The sequence below is a fragment of the Gymnoscopelus microlampas genome, assembly GCF_963454915.1.
Source record: "Gymnoscopelus microlampas genome assembly, chromosome: 1".
NCBI classification, from domain to species: Eukaryota; Metazoa; Chordata; class Actinopteri; order Myctophiformes; family Myctophidae; genus Gymnoscopelus; species Gymnoscopelus microlampas.
The window spans coordinates 27330581-27347274 of NC_139962.1; positions in this window are offsets into that span (position 1 = coordinate 27330581).

Here is a 16694-nt window from a genome sequence, read left to right on the forward strand (position 1 = left end):
ATAGATGGCAGAGATCCAGAGAGCCATGATGATGATGATGGGCAGAGACTGGGATTATCACTCTCATTCTGACCTCTGGGCTTTGGCACACACATGCATGCACACACATGCACCCATGTGTGCACGCAGACACACACGCACGCATGCACACACACACACGCGCGTGCACGCAGACGCGCATGCACACACGCACGCACGCACACACACGCACACGCACACGCACACGCACACGCACACGCACACATGGTCCTGACCTCTGAATGTATACTTTGGGCCGGTCAAGGATCCCCAGGACACTCACATGTGCTGATTGTTCTTTCAGCCAATCTACACAGCATGACTGGCATCAGCATCATGGCCCTGGCCAACTGCACCTGCCATGAACACCACACTGCCTTACAATAGCAGTATGGAAATGACCTGATGGTATACGTATAGTTATTAACTTTGCCACACTGTACATTCCTGAGTGTTAATTTAATGCAGAGTTACAGGTGGATACATTACTGTGCCACTGAGGATTTTTACGGTGCATAAGGGTCAGGGTTTTTTTACACTCTTGACTTAAATGGATACTCTAGATTTGTATGTGCAAGATTAAAATCTAAAAGCTTAATCTCTCCACATCATGCCTCTTGGCCAGGTCATAAAGCATGCAAAAACTGAGCAAAATGTTACAGTCTTTTTCACTATTCTTCCGCCGTTTTTTCTGTCCTGGCCTAACCGTTTGGTCACTTTTTACGAAAATCGGCAATATGGTAGAGGGCTATGCCAAACGGCCAAGGCACGAAACTCACAACCATTGGCCAAAGGGTGGCGCTGTATCACTCAATTGAAAATGCCAACTTTGAACAGGTACAACTCATGCCCTGTTTGACTACAGCCATGAAACTTCGATACACACATGCGTCTCCTCATGCCTAACAACTTTCACACTCTGACTTTTGACCTCTAACCTTCAGATCTCCCACCATTTTGAATTATATGAAAAGCAGTTAAAATCAAACTCCTCCTGGGATTTTTTTTGCAATCTGCACGAAACTGTCTACACATGTACTTTGGACCTATGCCGACAAAAACATGGCGGGGATTTTTTCCAAGTGAAAACATTAAGCTTTTATGAGACAATTAATATTGCAGTTTTATGAAAATTATTCATCTGCCCTAACACATACATGCAGACTCACATTTGTTTAAAACTTTGCAGTAATGTAGATGGTTCCAATTTTTTGAGACAAAAGTCATGCCTCGTTTGGCCGACAGCCATGAAACTTGCTTACACATGTGCCTTGACTCATGAGGAACACATCTATCACTTTGACCAGTAAGCTCCGCCCTTAGATTTTCCACAATTTTGAGCAGTTTGAAAAACACTTAAACCCAGGATTTCTGAGCAATTTGCGTGAAACTGTGTCATCTGTTTGAGCTCCTTTTTCACTAGTTCAGGCCTGTTGGTCCAATGGTTGATTGCTAAACCATCTGCCTTGCAACCACTGAATTGCCGGTTCAAGTCCTACCTCATGCAAACTTCATTTCAATTGCATTCCACACAACATGACTATCAATTAATACATGTGCAAATTTAAAACAAATAACATGAAATGCTTTTTTGAGAGTAGTTTTTATATGACATACTTTCTTGTGACAATAGCCGATCTCCAATCTCACAACTTTTCAGATAGCAACGCTTTGTGAGCTTGTAGATCGACTATTTTCGCTAGTGTTGGTACCGAGGAGACATCACATTTCTCTATTGGTAAATGCTTTGTGAACCACTGATCTTAGTGTTAGTGATACAGGGGCTCCGTTCATGGCAGAAGGCAAGAGTCTATGATCTTCAACAGACACCATTAAGCCTTAGCTCAATCACTAATGTGACAGCTTGTGAGTCCGAAGGTTGAGTGTTCAATTCCTGTCTGTGGCCATGGATATTGTAGAGGCCTGGCTTCATTAAAAAAAAGCGTCTTTGAATTCTCCTTTCTTACTTATTAATTCTGTGGATTGAATAGCTCAATCAGTTAAGTGTTAGCCTCTTATTCTGAAGGTCACCGGTTCAAATTGCATTGTACAAAACATGACCCTGTTAAATAAGACATGTGCATTTTTATGTATGACATACTTTCTTGTGAAAATAGCCGATCTACATTCTCGCATCTTTTCAGATAGCAACGCGTTGTGAGCTTGTAGATCGACTATTTTCGCTGCACTAATCACTGGACCCCAGTCTGAGAATCACTGTGCTATCTAGTGTGATCACAGGTCAAAGTAAACACCGAAGGAGAGCTGTGTTGATAAAGCCAGGTTATTCATATCTTTTCATACATTTCCATGCAAGTATGGACATTATGGTGTCAACATGGCAAAAAAACACTGATAGTCGGTACTCCTGGTTTCTGCTGGGAACAGGGTTCGATTCCCTGCAGCGCTGTGCTTACTGTTTCACGGTTGTCCTGTTGTGTATGTTTACATTAAATGTTAGCACTCAATTCATTGATTCATAATACCTGAATGCACTTTTATTATAATATAACAAGCAGATATCCCTGTGATTACCTGTGATTACATCTTAAGCACATACTCCTATGTCATGGTGTATTAGTCGGCACAGTGGATTAATGTTTCGATCGATCGATCGTTAAAATTGTGCAAAACTGTGGTCAATGAATTGCCTCTTTAGCTAGATTAAACGGTAGTCACTTATAACTGTTGAGACTCCTAGAGCTTAAAGACGTGTTCACATGGATAGCTTAGTGTCTAATAACATCTCTGTGTTATAATGAATCGAGTATGAGAATTATGTCATACAGTGCAGATTGTGGATCGCCTCTTTTTTGGAGGCCGATGGAAGATTTTGGGACCTCAAAAAAACACTTTCACCTAGAAACTCCATTCACAGTTAAAAAATGTCACCTTACTGTGGACATGCATCCTTGAGATGTTTTACTTTGAAATGATTTGTAGTTTTTTTAAATATTTAACTTTAAGCGCTTATGCATTGTCAATGGCAATGGACATTTAAACTGGGGGAAAACTGGGGTCCCAAAATCTTCCATCGGCCGCCATTATAAATCTCTTTTAAAGGAGTACAATTCTAAAACTATCACTATGAAACATTTCAAAGATTCCTTTTCAGGCAAACATGTCCACAGTAAGATGAACATTTTAAAGTTTGAATGGGGGTTCCAGGTGTAAGTAAAATACAAAAAAGCATGTCAAAAGCACAAAGAGACATAATGTCAATAGCTGAGAGATTGTGTAGGGGTCTAAAGAGTGGATTCTCAGGTAGTGACACAAGGGAGGCATGCGTTAATCCGACAGACCTTTTCTCCGACTATGTGGCATCCGCGTGCCGAAACGGAAAAAAAAATGTTCCCCCAAAAACCTGTTAGGAGTACGTTTCAGGCAATTTAAAGTTGATTGGTAGTGACTTTTTTTTTGGCCCCTAACATTCATCGAGCTCTGGACTTCGTCATTTTTTTTCCGTTTCGGTAGTGACACAATGGTGTCACTACCGAAACGGAAAAAAAAATGTTCCCCCAAAAACCTGTTAGGAGTACGTTTCAGGCAATTTAAAGTTGATTGGTAGTGACTTTTTTTTTCGAGCTCTGGACTTCGTAATTTTTTTTCCGTTTCGGTAGTGACACAATGGTGTCACTACCGAAACGAAAAAAAAAATGTTCCCCCAAAAACCTGTTAGGAGTACGTTTCAGGCAATTTAAAGTTGATTGGTAGTGACTTTTTTTTTGGTCCCTAACATTCATCGAGCTCTGGACTTAGTAATTTTTTTTCCGTTTCGGTAGTGACACAATGGTGACACAATGGTGTCACTACCGAAACGGAAAAAAAAAAATTTCCCCCAAAAACCTGTTAGGAGTACGTTTCAGGCAATTTAAAGTTGATTGGTAGTGACTTTTTTTTTGGTCCCTAACATTCATCGAGCTCTGGACTTAGTCATTTTTTTTTCGTTTCGGTAGTGACACCATTGTGTCACTACCGAAACGAAGTTAAATCCGAAAAAATCACTAAGTGTGGAGGCCAAAAAAAAAATGTTCCCCCAAAAACCTGTTAGGAGTACGTTTCAGGCAATTTAAAGTTGATTGGTAGTGACTTTTTTTTTGGCCCCTAACATTCATCGAGCTCTGGACTTAGTATTTTTTTTTCCGTTTCGGTAGTGACACAATGGTGTCACTACCGAAACGGAAAAAAAAAATGTTCCCCCAAAAACCTGTTAGGAGTACGTTTCAGGCAATTTAAAGTTGATTGGTAGTGACTTTTTTTTTGGTCCCTAACATTCATCGAGCTCTGGACTTAGTAATTTTTTTTCCGTTTCGGTAGTGACACAATGGTGTCACTACCGAAACGAAAAAAAAAATGTTCCCCCAAAAACCTGTTAGGAGTACGTTTCAGGCAATTTAAAGTTGATTGGTAGTGACTTTTTTTTTGGCCCCTAACATTCATCGAGCTCTGGACTTAGTCATTTTTTTTCCGTTTCGGTAGTGACACAATGGTGTCACTACCGAAACGGGAAAAAAAATGTTCCCCCAAAAACCTGTTAGGAGTACGTTTCAGGCAATTTAAAGTTGATTGGTAGTGACTTTTTTTTTGGCCCCTAACATTCATCGAGCTCTGGACTTAGTCATTTTTTTTCCGTTTCGGTAGTGACACAATGGTGTCACTACCGAAACGAAAAAAAAATGTTCCCCCAAAAACCTGTTAGGAGTACGTTTCAGGCAATTTAAAGTTGATTGGTAGTGACTTTTTTTTTGGTCCCCAACATTCATCGAGCTCTGGACTTAGTAATTTTTTTTCCGTTTCGGTAGTGACACAATGGTGTCACTACCGAAACGAGAAAAAAAATGTTCCCCCAAAAACCTGTTAGGAGTACGTTTCAGGCAATTTAAAGTTGATTGGTAGTGACTTTTTTTTTGGCCCCTAACATTCATCGAGCTCTGGACTTAGTCATTTTTTTTCCGTTTCGGTAGTGACACAATGGTGTCACTACCGAAACGAAAAAAAAATGTTCCCCCAAAAACCTGTTAGGAGTACGTTTCAGGCAATTTAAAGTTGATTGGTAGTGACTTTTTTTTTGGTCCCTAACATTCATCGAGCTCTCGACTTAGTAATTTTTTTTCCGTTTCGGTAGTGACACAATGGTGTCACTACCGAAACGAAAAAAAAAATGTTCCCCCAAAAACCTGTTAGGAGTACGTTTCAGGCAATTTAAAGTTGATTGGTAATGACTTTTTTTTTGGTTCCTAACATTCATCGAGCTCTTGACTTAGTAATTTTTTTCCGTTTCGGTAGTGACACAATGGTGTCACTACCGAAACGTGAAAAAAAATGTTCCCCCAAAAACCTGTTAGGAGTACGTTTCAGGCAATTTAAAGTTGATTGGTAGTGACTTTTTTTTTGGCCCCTAACATTCATCGAGCTCTGGACTTCGTCATTTTTTTTCCGTTTCGGTAGTGACACAATGGTGTCACTACCGAAACGAAAAAAAAATGTTCCCCCAAAAACCTGTTAGGAGTACGTTTCAGGCAATTTAAAGTTGATTGGAAGTGACTTTTTTTTTGGTCCCCAACATTCATCGAGCTCTGTACTTAGTAATTTTTTTTCCGTTTCGGTAGTGACACAATGGTGTCACTACCGAAACGAGAAAAAAAATGTTCCCCCAAAAACCTGTTAGGAGTACGTTTCAGGCAATTTAAAGTTGATTGGTAATGACTTTTTTTTTGGTCCCTAACATTCATCGAGCTCTTGACTTGGTAATTTTTTTCCGTTTCGGTAGTGACACAATGGTGTCACTACCGAAACGTAAAAAAAAATGTTCCCCCAATAACCTGTTAGGAGTACGTTTCAGGCAATTTAAAGTTGATTGGTAGTGACTTTTTTTTTGGCCCCTAACATTCATCGAGCTCTGGACTTAGTCATTTTTTTTCCGTTTCGGTAGTGACACAATGGTGTCACTACCGAAACGAAAAAAAAATGTTCCCCCAAAAACCTGTTAGGAGTACGTTTCAGGCAATTTAAAGTTGATTGGTAGTGACTTTTTTTTTGGTCCCTAACATTCATCGAGCTCTGGACTTAGTAATTTTTTTTCCGTTTCGGTAGTGACACAATGGTGTCACTACCGAAACGAAAAAAAAAATGTTCCCCCAAAAACCTGTTAGGAGTACGTTTCAGGCAATTTAAAGTTGATTGGTAATGACTTTTTTTTTGGTTCCTAACATTCATCGAGCTCTTGACTTAGTAATTTTTTTCCGTTTCGGTAGTGACACAATGGTGTCACTACCGAAACGTGAAAAAAAAATGTTCCCCCAAAAACCTGTTAGGAGTACGTTTCAGGCAATTTAAAGTTGATTGGTAGTGACTTTTTTTTTGGCCCCTAACATTCATCGAGCTCTGGACTTCGTCATTTTTTTTCCGTTTCGGTAGTGACACAATGGTGTCACTACCGAAACGAAAAAAAAATGTTCCCCCAAAAACCTGTTAGGAGTACGTTTCAGGCAATTTAAAGTTGATTGGTAGTGACTTTTTTTTTGGTCCCCAACATTCATCGAGCTCTGTACTTAGTAATTTTTTTTCCGTTTCGGTAGTGACACAATGGTGTCACTACCGAAACGAGAAAAAAAATGTTCCCCCAAAAACCTGTTAGGAGTACGTTTCAGGCAATTTAAAGTTGATTGGTAATGACTTTTTTTTGGTCCCTAACATTCATCGAGCTCTTGACTTGGTAATTTTTTTCCGTTTCGGTAGTGACACAATGGTGTCACTACCGAAACGTAAAAAAAAATGTTCCCCCAAAAACCTGTTAGGAGTACGTTTCAGGCAATTTAAAGTTGATTGGTAGTGACTTTTTTTTTGGCCCATAACATTCATCGAGCTCTGGACTTGGTAATTTTTTTTCCGTTTCGGTAGTGACACAATGGTGTCACTACCGAAACGGAAAAAAAAATGTTCCCCCAAAAAGCTGTTAGGAGTACGTTTCAGGCAATTTAAAGTTGATTGGTAGTGACTTTTTTTTTGGCCCCTAACATTCATCGAGCTCTGGACTTAGTAATTTTTTTTCCGTTTCGGTAGTGACACAATGGTGTCACTACCGAAACGAGAAAGAAAATGGGTAGCACTTTACAATAATGACCCGTTATAAAGCATTTATAAACGTTTATAAGTAGTTTGTAGACTATTAACAAATCATTAACAACCTGTTTGTTGACATTCGTAAATGATTACTAAAACCTTTATAACTACAGTTACAAATCATTTGTAAAGTATTAGTAAGTAGTGAACTATTCATGAATAAGCCATTTACTGTATATACATCTGTAAAAGATTATTAAATCATTTGTAACGACCCATTCTAAAGCATTTATAAACGTTTATAAGCAGTTTGTAGACTATTAACAAATCATTAACAACCTGTTTATTGACATTTGTAAATGATTACTAAAACCTTTATAACTACGGTTACAAATCATCTATAAAGGTATTAGTAACTATTCATGATTAAGCCATGTATAATACATCTGTAAATGATTATTAAATCATTTGTAACTGATGTTACATAATATATACAAGCTATTGGTAGCTTGTTCATGTTTAACATATGCTTTGTTAAACATTCCTAAAGTATCTATAAATCCTTAGTACATGTTATTATGTGCCCTATAGTAAAGTGAAGACAGTTCATCATTTACAACTGTCTGTTAATGTGTTTGTTCATGTTTAACATGCTTTGTAAAACATTCTTAAAATATCTATAAATCCTTTGTACATGTTATTATGTGCCCTACAGTAAAGTGAAGACAGTTCATCATTTATGACTGTCTGTTAATGTGGACTTTCTCCTTACCTGTTGCAAACTACCTGGCTTTCATGAATGCAGACACCAAACAATTACTAGAATTATCATTCATGTTAAGCAAATGATGCGTAAGACATTCGTAAAGAGTATGTAAACCATTTGCAGACGTTATCATGAGCCTGAGCCTAGTTGCTTCTTTTGGGCTTGTTTTCATAGACCTGTCCGCTTGTTTCTTTTGCAAAATCTGGCAACACACTGATTACCTGCATTACACCTGCAGTAGCCTACTAGGGAGGAAGTGAACAGTGATGCAGTTGCAGACTGGACAGAAATATGTCTAATTCATGTTTTATGTGTTTTAACTGTCTTGTTGCAGGTGATCGAGGTAACATAAAATAGCTAATATTACACACATGAAGTAGCATTATGACTAGGGGGAATTTTGATGGTGGCTGTTTGTATCCACAATGTTTGTTTTGATGTGTAGGCTAGTAATGTCCTCCATGCTTAGCAGTTTAGCTTAGCAGCTAAAGCTAACTTGCACTGGGAGGTGGTGACTGCAGAGGCTCCAAGCTGCTACTCTGTGATTCTGTTGTGATTAATTTCTTTGTTTAAATGTCAGTGTGTGTGCTGTGGCCAAGAGTTGCTACATTTTTTATCTTAATAAATTGTTGTATACTTGTATACTATATAACGTTACTTTTGCCACTTTTTGATGTCACATGTTTTACTAATCACTGTCTTCACTTTACAACAAGGCCCATGATAACGTTAGCAAATGGTCAACACACTCTTTACGAATGTCTTACGAATCATATATTAAACATGAATGATAATTCTAGTAATTGTTTGGCATCTGCATTCATGAAAGCCAGGTAGTTTGCAACAGGTAAGGAGAAAGTCACATTAACAGACAGTTGTAAATGATGAACTGTCTTCACTTTACTATAGGGCACATAATAACATGTACTAAGGATTTATAGATATTTTAGGAATGTTTTACAAAGCATATGTTAAACATGAACAAACACATTAACAGACAGTTGTAAATGGTGAACTGTCTTCACTTTACTATAGGGCACATAATAACATGTATTAAGGATTTATAGATACTTTAGGAATGTTTAACAAAGCATATGTTAAACATGAACAAGCTACCAATAGCTTGTATATATTATGTAACATCAGTTACAAATGATGTAATAATCATTTACAGATGTATTATACATGTCTTATTCATGAATAGTCATAAAATACCTTTATAGATGATTTGTAACCGTAGTTATAAAGGTTTTAGTTTCTTCAGATTTTTTCGGATTTAACTTTCGTTTCGGTGGTGACCAACTTTCGTTTCGGTAGTTTGATTACAAAATGTAAGTTGTGTAAAAAATAATCTGACTATACTAAGTTGTTATTTGTTTGTTTAAGTCAGGCTATACTCTACTCAGAGTCATAAGTTTACAAAATGTACTAAAGTACAGTGAACGTCTGTGCGGTTTGTCTTCATCACTGAAAATAACGTACATGTAAACTGATATAAAACTGCTGTCATGTGCAGTTGGGGTGAAGAAACACAACCATTTCACTCCTGATAATACCTATTTGATTTGACATCCTGACTTGCTGCTGTAGCTGAGGCTTGAACCTGTTACCTGCGGCTCACTAGTCAGTGACTCTATCCATTCACCTACAGCTGTTTCCCTGGAATCTGTGGTTCTGAAACTTTTTGTTGTCAACCCCCCAAATTGACATGTATTTGGGCAGTGGACCCCAATGTGAAAAGATGTAGTGTCAGGGCCCCCCATGAAAAAGATTTATATGTATGCTGTAACACATTTTTTTTAAAAGTTATTTGTCTTGTTTGTTGTTCAAGTCAAAGCACCAGGAAGGCTGAACTTGTCAGCCATCTGTTAGCTCAATGGGTTGAGACGCAGCATTCATGATCCAGAGGCCATGAGTTCAAATCCCATTGATGTCTTTCCTATGATTCTTTCCTTTGCAGACTGGCTTCCAGAAGATCAACTGAAAAGTACCAGGAAGGCTATATTTGTCATCGAACTGTTAGCTCAATGGGTTGAGACGCAGTATACATGATCCAGAGGCCATGAGTTCAAATCCCATTGATGTCTTTCCTATGATTCTTTCCTTTGCAGACTGGCTTCCAGAAGATCAACTGAAAACTACCAGGAAGGCTGTACTTGTCAGCCATCTGTTAGCTCAATGGGTTGAGACGCAGTATTCATGATCCAGAAGCCATGAGTTCAAATCCCATTGATGCCTTTCCTTTGATTCTTTCCTTTGCAAACTGGCTTCCAGAAGATCAACTGAAAACTACCAGGAAGGCTATATTTGTCATCCGACTGTTAGCTCAATGGGTTGAGACGCAGTATACATGATCCAGAGGCCATGAGTTCAAATCCCATTGATGTCTTTCCTATGATTCTTTCCTTTGCAGACTGGCTTCCAGAAGATCAACTGAAAACTATCTGGAAGGCTGTACTTGTCAGCCATCTGTTAGCTCAATGGGTTGAGACGCAGTATTCATGATCCAGAGGCCATGAGTTCAAATCCCATTGATGTCTTTCCTTTGCAGACTGGCTTCCAGAAGATCGACTGAAAAGTACCAGGAAGGCTGTACTTGTCAGCCATCTGTTAGCTCAATGGGTTGAGACGCAGTATACATGATCCAGAGGCCATGAGTTCAAATCCCACTGGTGTCTTTACTGTGATGCTTTCCTTTGCAGACTAACTTCTAGAAAAACAAGTTAAAACCACCAGGAAACCTGTAACTCTCAGCCAACAGCATAGCTCAACTGGTAGAGCGTCTGTCCAATAACATGACTTGACTTGAGTGGGTTCGATTCCCACTCGAGTCAAGTGTCCCCGGTAACTTGGGGCAACGGATAAATTGACTGATATCCTTAGTGATGCTTCCCTTTGCAGACTAACTTCTAGAAAAACAAGTTAAAACCACCAGGACACCTGTAACTCTCAGCCTATAGCATAGCTCAACTGGTAGATCGTCTGTCCAATGACTTGACTTGAGTGGGTTCGATTCCCACTCGAGTCAAGTGTCCCCGGTATCTTGGGGCAACGGATAAATTGACTGATATCCTTAGTGATGCTTCCCTTAGCAGACTAACTTCTAGAAAACAAGTTAAAACCACCAGGAAACCTGTAACTCAGCCAACAGCATAGCTCGACTGGTAGAGCGTCTGTCCAATAACATGACTTGACTTGACTTGAGTGGGTTCGATTCCCACTCGAGTCAAGTGTCCCAGGTAACTTGGGGCAACGGATAAATTGACTGATATCCGTAGAATAACTTGTAGGAGTGTGCTGGTTCAAATCCAGTACAACCCAGGACCGAGCGGTCCTGGGTTCGATTCCCACTAACGTCAAGTCCCCGGTAAATTGGGGCAGCGGATAAATTGACTGATATCCGTAGAATAACTTGTAGGAGTGTCCTGGTTCAAATCCAGTCACCACCTTAGTAACTGAAACCGAATCTGGCCAATTCGGTCTTAGTTACTCAGTTAGTGGGAATCGAACCCAGGACCGCTCGGTCCTGGGTATACTCCTACAAGTATACTCCCAGCATACTCCTACAAGTTATTCTACGGATATCAGTCAATTTATCCGTTGCCCCAAGTTACCTGGGACACTTGACTCGAGTGGGAATCGAACCCACTCAAGTCAAGTCATCAAGTCAAGTCATGTTATTGGACAGACGCTCTACCAGTCGAGCTATGCTGTTGGCTGAGAGTTACAGGTTTCCTGGTGGTTTTAACTTGTTTTCTAGAAGTTAGTCTGCAAAGGGAAGCATCACTAAGGATATCAGTCAATTTATCCGTTGCCCCAAGTTACCGGGGACACTTGACTCGAGTGGGAATCGAACCCAGTCAAGTCAAGTCATGTTATTGGACAGACGCTCTACCAGTTGAGCTATGCTGTTGGCTGAGAGTTACAGGTTTCCTGGTGGTTTTAACTTGTTTTTTCTAGAAGTTAGTCTGCAAAGGAAAGCATCACAGTAAAGACACCAGTGGGATTTGAACTCATGGCCTCTGGATCATGTATACTGCGTCTCAACCCATTGAGCTAACAGATGGCTGACAAGTACAGCCTTCCTGGTACTTTTCAGTCGATCTTCTGGAAGCCAGTCTGCAAAGGAAAGACATCAATGGGATTTGAACTCATGGCCTCTGGATCATGAATACTGCGTCTCAACCCATTGAGCTAACAGATGGCTGACAAGTACAGCCTTCCAGATAGTTTTCAGTTGATCTTCTGGAAGCCAGTCTGCAAAGGAAAGAATCATAGGAAAGACATCAATGGGATTTGAACTCATGGCCTCTGGATCATGTATACTGCGTCTCAACCCATTGAGCTAACAGTCGGATGACAAATATAGCCTTCCTGGTAGTTTTCAGTTGATCTTCTGGAAGCCAGTCTGCAAAGGAAAGAATCATAGGAAAGGCATCAATGGGATTTGAACTCATGGCTTCTGGATCATGAATACTGCGTCTCAACCCATTGAGCTAACAGATGGCTGACAAGTACAGCCTTCCTGGTAGTTTTCAGTTGATCTTCTGGAAGCCAGTCTGCAAAGGAAAGAATCATAGGAAAGACATCAATGGGATTTGAACTCATGGCCTCTGGATCATGTATACTGCGTCTCAACCCATTGAGCTAAGAGTTCGATGACAAATATAGCCTTCCTGGTACTTTTCAGTTGATCTTCTGGAAGCCAGTCTGCAAAGGAAAGAATCATAGGAAAGACATCAATGGGATTTGAACTCATGGCCTCTGGATCATGAATACTGCGTCTCAACCCATTGAGCTAACAGATGGCTGACAAGTTCAGCCTTCCTGGTGCTTTGACTTGAACAACAAACAAGACAAATAACTTTTTAAAAAAATGTGTTACAGCATACATATAAATCTTTTTCATGGGGGGCCCTGACACTACATCTTTTCACATTGGGGTCCACTGCCCAAATATATGTCAATTTGGGGGGTTGACAACAAAAAGTTTCAGAACCACAGATTCCAAGGAAACAGCTGTAGGTGAATGGATAGAGTCACTGACTAGTGAGCCGCAGGTAACAGGTTCAAGCCTCAGCTAGAGCAGCAAGTCAGGATGTCAAATCAAATAGGTATTATTAGGAGTGAAATGGTTGTGTTTCTTCACCCCAACTGCACATGACAGCAGTTTTATATCAGTTTACATGTACGTTATTTTCAGTGATGAAGACAAACCGCACAGACGTTCACTGTACTTTAGTACATTTTGTAAACTTATGACTCTGAGTAGAGTATAGCCTGACTTAAACAAACAAATAACAACTTAGTATAGTCAGATTATTTTTTACACAACTTACATTTTGTAATCAAACTACCGAAACGAAAGTTGGTCACCACCGAAACGAAAGTTAAATCCGAAAAAATCTGAAGAAACTAAAACCTTTATAACTACGGTTACAAATCATCTATAAAGGTATTTTATGACTATTCATGAATAAGACATGTATAATACATCTGTAAATGATTATTACATCATTTGTAACTGATGTTACATAATATATACAAGCTATTGGTAGCTTGTTCATGTTTAACATATGCTTTGTTAAACATTCCTAAAGTATCTATAAATCCTTAATACATGTTATTATGTGCCCTATAGTAAAGTGAAGACAGTTCACCATTTACAACTGTCTGTTAATGTGTTTGTTCATGTTTAACATATGCTTTGTAAAACATTCCTAAAATATCTATAAATCCTTAGTACATGTTATTATGTGCCCTATAGTAAAGTGAAGACAGTTCATCATTTACAACTGTCTGTTAATGTGACTTTCTCCTTACCTGTTGCAAACTACCTGGCTTTCATGAATGCAGATGCCAAACAATTACTAGAATTATCATTCATGTTTAATATATGATTCGTAAGACATTCGTAAAGAGTGTGTTGACCATTTGCTAACGTTATCATGGACCTTGTTGTAAAGTGAAGACAGTGATTAGTAAAACATGTGACATCAAAAAGTGGCAAAAGTAACGTTATATAGTATACAAGTATACAACAATTTATTAAGATAAAAAATGTAGCAACTCTTGGCCACAGCACACACACTGACATTTAAACAAAGAAATTAATCACAACAGAATCACAGAGTAGCAGCTTGGAGCCTCTGCAGTCACCACCTCCCAGTGCAAGTTAGCTTTAGCTGCTAAGCTAAACTGCTAAGCATGGAGGACATTACTAGCCTACACATCAAAACAAACATTGTGGATACAAACAGCCACCATCAATATTCCCCCTAGTCATAATGCTACTTCATGTGTGTAATATTAGCTATTTTATGTTACCTCGATCACCTGCAACAAGACAGTTAAAACACATAAAACATGAATTAGACATATTTCTGTCCAGTCTGCAACTGCATCACTGTTCACTTCCTCCCTAGTAGGCTACTGCAGGTGTAATGCAGGTAATCAGTGTGTTGCCAGATTTTGCAAAAGAAACAAGCGGACAGGTCTATGAAAACAAGCCCAAAAGAAGCAACTAGGCTCAGGCTCATGATAACGTCTGCAAATGGTTTACATACTCTTTACGAATGTCTTACGCATCATTTGCTTAACATGAATGATAATTCTAGTAATTGTTTGGTGTCTGCATTCATGAAAGCCAGGTAGTTTGCAACAGGTAAGGAGAAAGTCCACATTAACAGACAGTCATAAATGATGAACTGTCTTCACTTTACTGTAGGGCACATAATAACATGTACAAAGGATTTATAGATATTTTAAGAATGTTTTACAAAGCATGTTAAACATGAACAAACACATTAACAGACAGTTGTAAATGATGAACTGTCTTCACTTTACTATAGGGCACATAATAACATGTACTAAGGATTTATAGATACTTTAGGAATGTTTAACAAAGCATATGTTAAACATGAACAAGCTACCAATAGCTTGTATATATTATGTAACATCAGTTACAAATGATTTAATAATCATTTACAGATGTATTATACATGGCTTATTCATGAATAGTTACTAATACCTTTATAGATGATTTGTAACCGTAGTTATAAAGGTTTTAGTAATCATTTACGAATGTCAATAAACAGGTTGTTAATGATTTGTTAATAGTCTACAAACTGCTTATAAACGTTTATAAATGCTTTAGAATGGGTCGTTACAAATGATTTAATAATCTTTTACAGATGTATATAAATGGCTTATTCATGATTAGTTCACTACTTACTAATACTTTACAAATGATTTGTAACTGTAGTTATAAAGGTTTTAGTAATCATTTACGAATGTCAACAAACAGGTTGTTAATGATTTGTTAATAGTCTACAAACTACTTATAAACGTTTATAAATGCTTTATAACGGGTCATTATTGTAAAGTGCTACCAAAAAAAATTCCCCCAAAAACCTGTTAGGAGTACGTTTCAGGCAATTTAAAGTTGATTGGTAGTGACTTTTTTTTGGCCCCTAACATTCATCGAGCTCTGGACTTAGTCATTTTTTTCCCGTTTCGGTAGTGACACAATGGTGTCACTACCGAAACGAAAAAAAAATGTTCCCCCAAAAACCTGTTAGGAGTACGTTTCAGGCAATTTAAAGTTGATTGGTAGTGACTTTTTTTTGGTCCCTAACATTCATCGAGCTCTGGACTTAGTAATTTTTTTTCCGTTTCGGTAGTGACACAATGGTGTCACTACCGAAACGAAAAAAAAAAATGTTCCCCCAAAAACCTGTTAGGAGTACGTTTCAGGCAATTTAAAGTTGATTGGTAGTGACTTTTTTTTTGGTCCCTAACATTTATCGAACTTTGGACTTAGTCATTTTTTTCCCGCTTCGGTAGTGACACAATGGTGTCACTACCGAAACGAAAAAAAAAATGTTCCCCCAAAAACCTGTTAGGAGTACGTTTCAGGCAATTTAAAGTTGATTGGTAGTGACTTTTTTTTTGGTCCCTAACATTCATCGAGCTCTGGACTTAGTCATTTTTTTTCCGTTTCGGTAGTGACACCATTGTGTCACTACCGAAACGGAAAAAAAAATGTTCCCCCAAAAACCTGTTAGGAGTACGTTTCAGGCTATTTAAAGTTGATTGGTAGTGACTTTTTTTTTGGTCCCTAACATTCATCGAACTCTGGACTTAGTAATTTTTTTTCCGTTTCGGTAGTGACACAATGGTGTCACTACCGAAACGGGAAAACAAATGTTCCCCCAAAAACCTGTTAGGAGTACGTTTCAGGCAATTTAAAGTTGATTGGTAGTGACTTTTTTTTTGGTCCCTAACATTCATCGAGCTCTGGACTTAGTAATTTTTTTTCCGTTTCGGTAGTGACACAATGGTGTCACTACCGAAACGAAAAAAAAAATGTTCCCCCAAAAACCTGTTAGGAGTACGTTTCAGGCAATTTAAAGTTGATTGGTAGTGACTTTCTTTTTGGCCCCTAACATTCATCGAGCTCTGGACTTAGTAATTTTTTTTCCGTTTCGGTAGTGACACAATGGTGTCACTACCGAAACGGAAAAAAAAAATGTTCCCCCAAAAACCTGTTAGGAGTACGTTTCAGGCAATTTAAAGTTGATTGGTAGTGACTTTTTTTTTGGTCCCTAACATTCATCGAGCTCTGGACTTAGTAATTTTTTTTTCGTTTCGGTAGTGACACCATTGTGTCACTACCGAAACAAAGTTAAATCCGAAAAAATCACTAAGTGTGGAGGCCAAAAAAAAAATGTTCCCCCAAAAACCTGTTAGGAGTACGTTTCAGGCAATTTAAAGTTGATTGGTAGTGACTTTTTTTTTGGCCCCTAACATTCATCGAGCTCTGGACTTAGTAATTTTTTTTTCGTTT